This window comes from Urocitellus parryii, chromosome 11, assembly GCF_045843805.1.
Source record: "Urocitellus parryii isolate mUroPar1 chromosome 11, mUroPar1.hap1, whole genome shotgun sequence".
Classification (NCBI taxonomy): domain Eukaryota; kingdom Metazoa; phylum Chordata; class Mammalia; order Rodentia; family Sciuridae; genus Urocitellus; species Urocitellus parryii.
The window spans coordinates 118,412,103-118,421,454 of record NC_135541.1 but is presented as its reverse complement, the minus strand read 5'-3'; positions in this window follow the sequence as shown (position 1 = coordinate 118,421,454).

Here is a 9,352-nt window from a genome sequence, read left to right as displayed (position 1 = left end):
TCCTCTCACCTCTAGTGGTCTTGTGCCCTTGTAATCCATGCTGCTCAATGTTAATAGAGAAATACACGTAACCAAATTAGACTCCTTCACTCCTCAAAATCCATCATGCGTCTCTGTACCCTATGAGATAAACTCTTACTGGACTTTTTCTTCTTCTTCTTCTTTTTTTTTTTTTTGGTATTGGGTTTTGAAGCCAGGGACACTCTACTATTGAGCTATATCCCAGACTTTTTGATTTTTGATTTTGAGACAGGGTCTCACTAAATTCTTGAGGCTAGCCTTAAACTTGCTCTCCTTCTATCTTAGCTTCCTCAGTGGCTGGGATTATTAGGCCATGCACCATGATACCAGGCTTGAATCAGGCTTTTGAATCAGGCTTTTTTTTTTTTTTTTTTTTAGAGAGAGAGAATTTTGATATTTATTTTTTTTAGTTTTTTCAGCAGACACAACATCTTTGTTGGTATGTGGTGCTGAGGATCGAACCCGGGCCGCATGCATGCCAGGCGAGCGCGCTACTGCTTGAGCCACATCCCCAGCCCCCCTTGAATCAGGCTTTTAATCAACTGGAAAAGGGTTGTAAAGAAAAGAGCAAAAAGTTTAGGGCAATATAGTATTCTTGGCTTCCTCATAATTTTCTTTTTTTTTTTTAAAGAGAGAGAGAGAGGAGAGAGAGAGAGAGAGAGAGAGAGAGAGAGAGAGAGAGAGAATTTTTTTTAAAAATATTTATTTCTTAGTTCTTGGCGGACACAACATCTTTGTTGGTATGTGGTGCTGAGGATCGAACCTGAGCCGCAGGCATGCAAGAGGAGCACGCTACCGCCTGAGCCACATTCCCAGCCCCTCATAATTTTCTTTTTGACAAATGCTTACAGTGTTGATCAATAAAACTGATTTATGAATTTATAAGTGCAGATTCACTTTAGCTATTTCAACGATTTCCTGCATACATAATCTGATATCGGAAGTGAATATAGAGAGCAACAGTTCTCAGGAAGGTGGGACAGTGGGGACAGTGGTGTAGCAACAGAACCCCTTTCCAAACCACAGAGATGCTCCCTCTTTCCCAAAGCCATAGACACAATTTACTCACATATTTGGTCCATAAACACATGTATTTAGTCAGCAAATATCAAGTGCTTTCTGTGTGTGAGGACCGTGGGTACACAGATGAACAAAACTGACTCACATTGACTTGCCCCTTGTGGGGCTTAGGGAGAAGTTAGACTAACAAGAGCCATTTAGAATAGAATTGGTAAGTGCTCTGATGAGGGAGACTCAGGGTGGGGGGCGAGGTGGAATTTGGAAGCAATAGATTAATCAGGTTGGTCTCCTGTTTTAAGTTTGGCAGCACCAGGACTTCTTTCTGATAATGATGTCATTTATGCTGAGACCAAGTATCAAGTAGTTCTGTCTCCCATTCCTGTGTGATCCCACAGAAGGGAGACACTGGGAGAAGTTGTCACTTCCAGGTAGGAAGACCAGGGGCTCTGTTTGGGGTCCTATGGCATCAAGAACTATCCCCCCACCCTGGGCGGGGGCATGCCCTCTGAAGGGTAAAGGAAATAAGAATGTTGGGAACACTGAGATTGGACTTCACAGGTGCAGTCTAATTAGGTCCTGCCTGGTCCACCTTTACCCTACTAAGCTCAGTTTTTTTCTAATATGCACCACAGTGTTGTGTTTTCCTTGTCCTGGAGTGCAGAGTTTAGTATCCATCCTGTTAGGAGGCTGTTTCAATGTCTTTTCAGTTTCGGAGTGAATTGGCTGTTTCATTGTGCAATGGCTCCATTGGTCTGCAGGTGACAGGTCTTGGTAAAGCCTATGTTATCCCAGACAGTGCACTTGTACACAGATTGGTCAGTGAAGGATATTCCTTGGTCAGAATAAGGTACATGGGGCATCCAAAAACATGACACAAGTTGTCTCTAAAGGACAGCTCTGGTAGTTCCAGCATCTACATGAGTGACATATAGTTTTTCTTTCCAGGAGGCAAGCTGATATCATATTTCTTTTTCCTATGAGAGGATCCACTAATAATTTAATCATTTAGTTGCCATTTTCCCGAGTTGTTAGCAATATCCCACGAGCTGGTGAGAATAGAATGAGCTATGGTGGTAGAATCACCTGGATGCTCATCACCACTACGTGTAGTTTGGAATATTGGGTAGAATGTCCACATTTAGTGTCAGTCAAAAAAATGACCATTCTGGGACTGGAAGGCAGCCCCAGGCTTGTGGCTCCTATCTGTTATTTTGCAGAACCTTTAGTAAACAATGTGCCACAGTTTGGCTATGGTTTCAGGATATGCCCTAAAGTTCATGTGCTGGAGTCCATGGTCCCCAGTGTGGTGGTACTGAGGTGAGGAAACCTTTAAAAGATGGGGCCTAGTGAAAGGTAATTAGGTTATTGGGGCACCATCCTCTGAGGGGCTTGATGCTGGCCTTCAAGGGTGAATTGGTTCTAATTAGAATGGGTTGTTATAAAGCAAGTTCAGCTGTCTTAGCTCTTTTCTTCCTGTCTTGCCAGGTGATCTCTTCCATATATACTCTCACCCTGTAATGCCATCTTCCACAAGGTCCTCACCAGAGGTGAGCCGATGCTAGGACCATGCCCTTAAACCTTCAGAGCAGTGAGCTAAATTAACATGTTTTATTTATAAAATACAAACTTCTGAAATTTTGCCTTTATTTATTTATTTTTTTGAGATGAGGTCTCACTGGGCTTAAACTGGTGATTCTCCAGCCTCGGTCTCGTGAATAGCTGGGATTTTAGGAATGCACCACCATGCCTGGTAGGTTTTCTGCTATAGCAATATCAAACAGGTGAACACATCATGCCAACATGCATATCTCTGAGTATTGGGCTCCAGGGAGCAACAGGAGGAGCCAAGCATCCCCCATGTGTTGCTTGGTCCCTTCTGACAAGCCAGCCATTTGCTATAGAACCTACCAGTCCCCTTGGGAGTCTTGACTGAGTCCAAGGCTGAATGCATATTTCCATCTCTTGCATGCAGAGTTCCATTGAGAATTGAGCTGTGTTGAGATTGCTCAAGCTTATTTGTGGGGTTTGACAGTGCCCAAATTAGAATGGGCAGTTCAGGCAGTAGTGTCACCTGAGGTATTCTGGCCATCAGATGCCCAGTACCCATTGGTGCACAACAGCAAGCAAGAAGCTGTCATTCAAAAGAATCATATCTAGCAACTGTCTTAGCAACTTGTGTGCCCAAAATACGAGAGGCTGGTGCACCCCAGTGGAAGTTTCTGTTGCAACTGAATCCAATCAGCAGGCAGAGGGGTTGTAGGCACCTATACCTCCTTTGAGCTGGCAGGCTCTAAAGATTCCAAAGGGGACTGACCCATTAGTTGTTGAATGGCCTCCCAGCCCTGCTACTGCTGCGAAGGGCCCTATTCAAAGTTGGTGACTTTGTTATTCACCTTAATTAAGGGGGTTGGGTAAATTCTGCCAAATTCGGACCCAAAGAGGCCAACTAGTTGTCTAGCCTCCTTTTTTATTGGTGGCTGATGCTGGGGTTTACATGTTTTGCTTGACTGTCTGTGCAATACGTTTTTGACTTCTAGCTCAGGTGATGTTGGCATTCGGCTTGAGAGAGTCAGTTGTCAGTCTCCATGCCCCGAAGACCTTTTTGACCAGTGGCAACTGAGCAACACTACAACAGGGAGTAGTTTCTAACAGTTTGATCTGTACCAAGTTTTGAATTAGCCAAATGTCCTATTCTTCATTGAATATGTAGCACTGCTTTTGTTCAATAACCCAGTGGGGCCTGGCTGGTAGGCAGGAGTGGACATGTCCTTTGGTTATGGCTTGAATTCTTATCTGTGAGAACATACTCCCTCAGGTGGCAGTGATGCTGTGGGCCACAAGTGGTCAAAACACCAATAGCCATAAGTACTCAGGGGTGGCAACCACAGTCTCTGGAGCCCAAAGTGGCTCATTGGGCCCTGCCCACAAGCAGATAAGCACCACAGGTGGTTGTGTTTCTCTCTAAACTTCCTGATTTCATCAATTTAATTTTCACCCAGAAATATTTTCATATGAGTTCCAGTACACAAGAGCCCCAGAAAAGTCTGAATTGAGTTCCCTTTCTTTCCCTTTTTATCTTGATGGATAGATTAGGGCGTTGACTTCTAGCGGGGACCTAGGACTTTGGCATCATTTCCAATTGCACCATTCAGCCTGAGACATTTGAGTCAGCAGTGTCCCTTCATCAAACAAACACACAGCCAGCCTGCACGCCAGTTGGGATGTATGAGACTCTTTGGCTTCTTCCATATCCATCCTTTAAATAGGTTCCCATGATGGAGGTCCACACTCCATGCATTGGTTTTTCTCAGGTGTCCCAGGGACTGTTTTGAGTCCTCTTTCTCCATCTCTGTCATGTGCCTCAGAGTCCATATGTTCCTGCTGTGTGAGCTCTCTAGTCTCAGAATAAGCAGTCACATAAGTACCCAACAAATTGTGTGCCTCACTTCTCTGTTCCCACATTCTGTTCTCCCTGCCTCCCATCCATATCTGTGGGGTACGGGATAGAGGAGGTAACCTGTGTCCTACCTATCACGATTCTTTCCCCATGCCTCATCCAGCCGCACGACCGGTCTGTGCTCCCAGACTAAAGTTTCCATCCTGGGTTGGGTACGGGGAGGTACTTTCCCTTCCACTTCACTGGAAAGCCTTCTGGGAGACACAACCATACTCATAGCACCAATTTTGTGAAGCAGGCTCATGAATGACCAATTCCAAGGGAGGGCTCCACTGTGTGGAGGACATCATCACTGTAACTACCACTAGAGGTAGGAGACCGAACACTTCCAACCTCTGCAACCTGGGCTACAGTGTTACTCATGCCTGTGCCTGGCGAGACAGAACACACTCGTGTGCACTAAGCTATGTGAACCAGGCTTATTACTTATAACAGGCAGCAAGGGACAAAAGAAGACTTTCCATTGGGGCTGATCCTCCAAGTTTCAAAAAAGCTGCCTGATGCGGAGGAAGTCTTGCCTGTGCATGTCCTACTTGTACCACTGCTGGGGAACCTTGAAAGGCAGCCCTCCCCACCCCAGGATTATATACCTCAAAGGCAATGTGACTCACTGGGCAAAGCTCTGAAGGACATCCAGAGGGGAAAGAACAAATCCTGGGCTGTCTGGGGAAGTTCCTCCCTAGCCCGAAATGTTCCATTCCCTAGGAAAGGCAGGAATGAGGCCTGGTCTGCTTCAGGCCCTTCTTCCCTATCCCAGGATACTCCCTTCCTAGCACATTCTAATTATTCTTGAGAACTCCAAAAAAAAGAAGGGCGATTTGGTTTGACCCAAGTATACCTGGAGAACTGTCTTGTACTAACATTCCAGAGGTGTCCTTAAGAGGTGGACGGTCATTTCTGCTACCCTAAACCACACCCCAGTCTCCAACCTCTACCTCCCCAGGATGCAAACAGAAAGTGGTATGGACACGAAAAGAGAAAGAGCATCTGTGAAGTCATGTGTCCCCAGCCAAAGGATCAGGGCTGTGCCTTTTGTCCTTAAAGTGAGAGGTTTTCAAGATAATCACTCACAGAAATTGGTGAACTGTCAAGAAGAGACTAACATCTCAATTTCCAGATATCCACTAACAAGCTTGTGGATTTGTTCTTTGTGATCACTGGAGCAGGGAGAGAAGGCTGACAGGGAAAGAGCCATCATTCTGACCATTTGAGTTAGCAAGGATATAGGAGTCAAACGAACAGTGTTGAAATAAGGGTGAGTTTCCTGTGAATCAGATGAAAGTCCTGTTAACTCAACAGGACTTGAGCTAGCTTGGTGGTTTTTCTCCCAGGAGAACTGGCAACTAAGCCAGGGACCTAGCTAAACTGCCAAGGGCAGAAATTGAGTGACTGTGGGAAACAATTAAGCTGGATAGTATTTCCTATCAGGAGTCTGTCCACTGGAAAGACGTCCCAGGAAACTAACCCATGTGCCCATAAGAACTAGCATTTGGGAAACTTACGAACAGAGGGTAGTCATAATCTCCAGTCAGCCTCCACCTGTGGGGCAGAGACCAACAGATGATTGCAATTACATGCCCAATTAGGCAAAAGAATGTTTTTGCCCTCACTCTCATTTTCTCTAGTTGTTCTTCTCAGGCTCATTACAGTAAGTAATTTAGAGAAAAAAGGAGATTTCTATTACATGACACAATATGCCACTTCCCCAAACAAAGGAGTGTAAAACTTGATGTGAGGTTGAAATTTTTAAAGTGGGCAACACTGGGCTGGGGATGTGGCTCAAGCGGTAGCGCGCTCTCCTGGCATGTGTGCCGCCAGTGTTGGATCCTCAGCCCCACATACAAACAAAGATGTTGTGTCCGCCGAGAACTAAAAAATAAATATTAAAAATTATCTCTCTCTTTCTCTCTCTTTAAAAAAATAAAAAAATAAAGTGGGCAACACTAGACTGAACTTCTAATAACTAAACAGAAAATGACAGAGTCTCTCGGGGCAGGAAGGGAAGACCTAAGAGCGTAATGGAAGGCACCAGTTAAAAAACAACTGAAGATTATAGTCGGGAAAGTTCAGGATATTCATTATATTGTTTGTATATCCCAAAATACCTGGGAACAAGAGGCAGTCTGGTGTGCTAAAGAAATCAATAATATTTGAAAATGATTGGAACACAGAGGGAGGGAAGGAAGGCCAGGGAAATAGGAAAAGGTCAGGATTTTATTCTCAGGCAAGGAGAAGTCTTGAAATGTTTTAATGATCAAATATCCATCTTATACTGATCCAACGGGGGATGTGGTGGGGCCTGGAGACAGGGAACTCATTGAAGCAAAGTGATCCGTAAATAGCCATATGATAAGAAACGTGGAAAAATTATAGGTTGTGGGAAACTGCAGACTGATACTGGTTTGAGAGAAAAGCCAAAGCAGCTTCTCCTTCCAGTTGTTACTCCAAACACTGTTCAATTTCCAATTTCTGCTGAGATGTTTGATTCTCTGGAGCACTGTGCTTAGGCAGGCAGACTGACCTAGAAACTGCTGGCCCACGGGGACACAGACGGCTGTGGGCCCAGCAGAACCACTTCCATAGACTCATCTCAGCAGCAAGAGGACGCTCGCAGCAGCTCCAAGCACCAGAGATAGGCGGCCGCCCTTTCAAAGTGCGCATGCGTCTTAAATCAACTTCGCTCGACAAGGTGAGGAAGTGCGCATGTGTTATACGCCGGAGGACCGCCCCGGCGAAAGTGGCGGCGTACGCATGTGCAGCAGATCCAAGGCCCGCCCCGGAAGAGGAGGGGCGAGACCTCTTTCTCAGTGGAGTCGGCCGGACTTCTACGTCCGCCTGGCCAACCTGCGTTGTGCTTACCGAACGTAGGCCGCCACACTTCCGATGTCACTCTAAACGTTGCACCGTCGGCGTCCCCGAGGGTCACACGACTCTCGGGACCAGAAGCGCCGACTGGCCGAGGCCCTTGACTAAGTCCTGGGCTAGTGAACAGCGGAAGGGGTTGGGCCGCTTGGCCTGCGCGGGAAGCCCGTGGGCGTGGTAGTTCTGGGCGCCGCAGCCGGGTTTGCAGACTGGGCTGTGAGGCCAGTCGGAGGTGTCTCGGGGAAGTTGCGTGCACAGAGCAGCGTGGCCTAGCAGCGCGGTTGTGGTTTTGTTTAGCTGTTTCTCATTCGGGTCAGACTTGACCCTGGTCACTCCTTCAAGGATGCTTAGTTCCTCCAGTAACTTTGACCTCCCCTATTATAAGACTCCATGTCGCTCAAGGACCCCCTTCATTAACCCATACTGGCTCTTGCTCGTCTTAAGTACCCTACCTCCCTCTTCCTCACACGCAGTCCGCAGTATTTTCATGCTTCTTTCCTTTTTTTTTTTTTTTTTTCCCCCCTGGCAGAGACCCTTTAATACCATGTCCTGACCCAGGAGTCACGCCAAGCACCCCCAAGAAGAGGATCCCATTGTGAATGCGTGTAGATGCAGGCAGATCTGACCCATCCCCCTCCAGCACCCGTGCACCTCACTTCTTTTTTTCTTCTCTTTTGAGAATTGTTACTTTTCGGATTCCACTTCTGTGTAGCCTCTTTTAAGTCTGGTGGGTGATTTTTTGGTCCTGGAAAGTACCATTTTGTCTTTTGCTTCCACAGATTAATAATACAACAAAGTGACCAACCCTGGGTTAACGTTTGAGTCAGAGAGGAGGGAACCGAAAGAAACTGGAGAGAAAAAGTGAGGAAACTGCTGGATTAGGTTTGCTAAAAGCGAGATAAATGGTGAAAGAGAGGGAAGACAGCAAACATTTTCTTCTTGTGCTTCAAAAAAACTGTTAAGTGCTGACTGCAGGGCTGTGTGGGTTCTGTGCTGGGAATGCCTTAGCCAGCATCTACCTAGAGGCTGGGAGTCCTATCCAGTAGGACTCAGGCATCCAGGTAAGTAACCATGCAGGATGGCGTCAGCCTTTTTTTCTACCCTATTGTGTGTTCTGCTCATCCCCATCTCTCCTTCAGCTCATTGCAAAGTATTTTGCCTCTTCACATCATTTGTTCCATGTTCTTCATTCCAATCTTAAGTCTCCTTCTCCCCTTGTTCTGACCCAGACTGTTTGGTATCTTGCTGTTTAGTCACTTTGACATCAAGATGGTGTAGCTGTGTTCATAGAGAATTTGGTAAAAGATGGTGCTTCATGATGGGCCTTTATCCTTATGTGATACATTACTATTGATCTTCTCGTGCCAGGGCTCTGTATTCCTCAGCATTCACACATTGGTTATATTGGAATCATGTGGAAATCATTTATGCTCAATGGTCCAGAATCAGAATTCGAGGAAGCCCAAATGCACTTAATCCTTCTACTGCTTATTTAGTGGTGGAGGAATCTGAGGTTTGGGAAATCACTCCATGGAGACAATAATCAGTAGTCATCCGCTAGTGTGTAATGAGAATTAAAAACCCACATGAGTTGACAAGATCATTTTAAAAAAGCATACCTTAGTGGAATAACCAACTGACTAGTCCAGAATAGGATTATTACAACCTAGGAAGTTATTTTTGAATTGTTTATTCAGAAATGTCCTGTCCTAGGAGTCACACCAGTGACTCTCCCAGTCTGATTTTTTTTTTTTTTTTTGAGGGAATACAGTGGGAGATAGATCTTCCAAAGAATAAATAACAGTCATTCCATTTTTATTTAACAATGATTTGAATACCTGCTTTCTTGTACCTGTGGGCAGTAGATTTACCTCTAAGGTTGTTGATGACTGATACCAAATACCTTTGCATTCTTTAAGAGTGGGATTAGTCCCATAGAAGTGAAATTTCATGTGGGATTATGCTTCAAATATTCCTCTTCAAGCTGCTGCA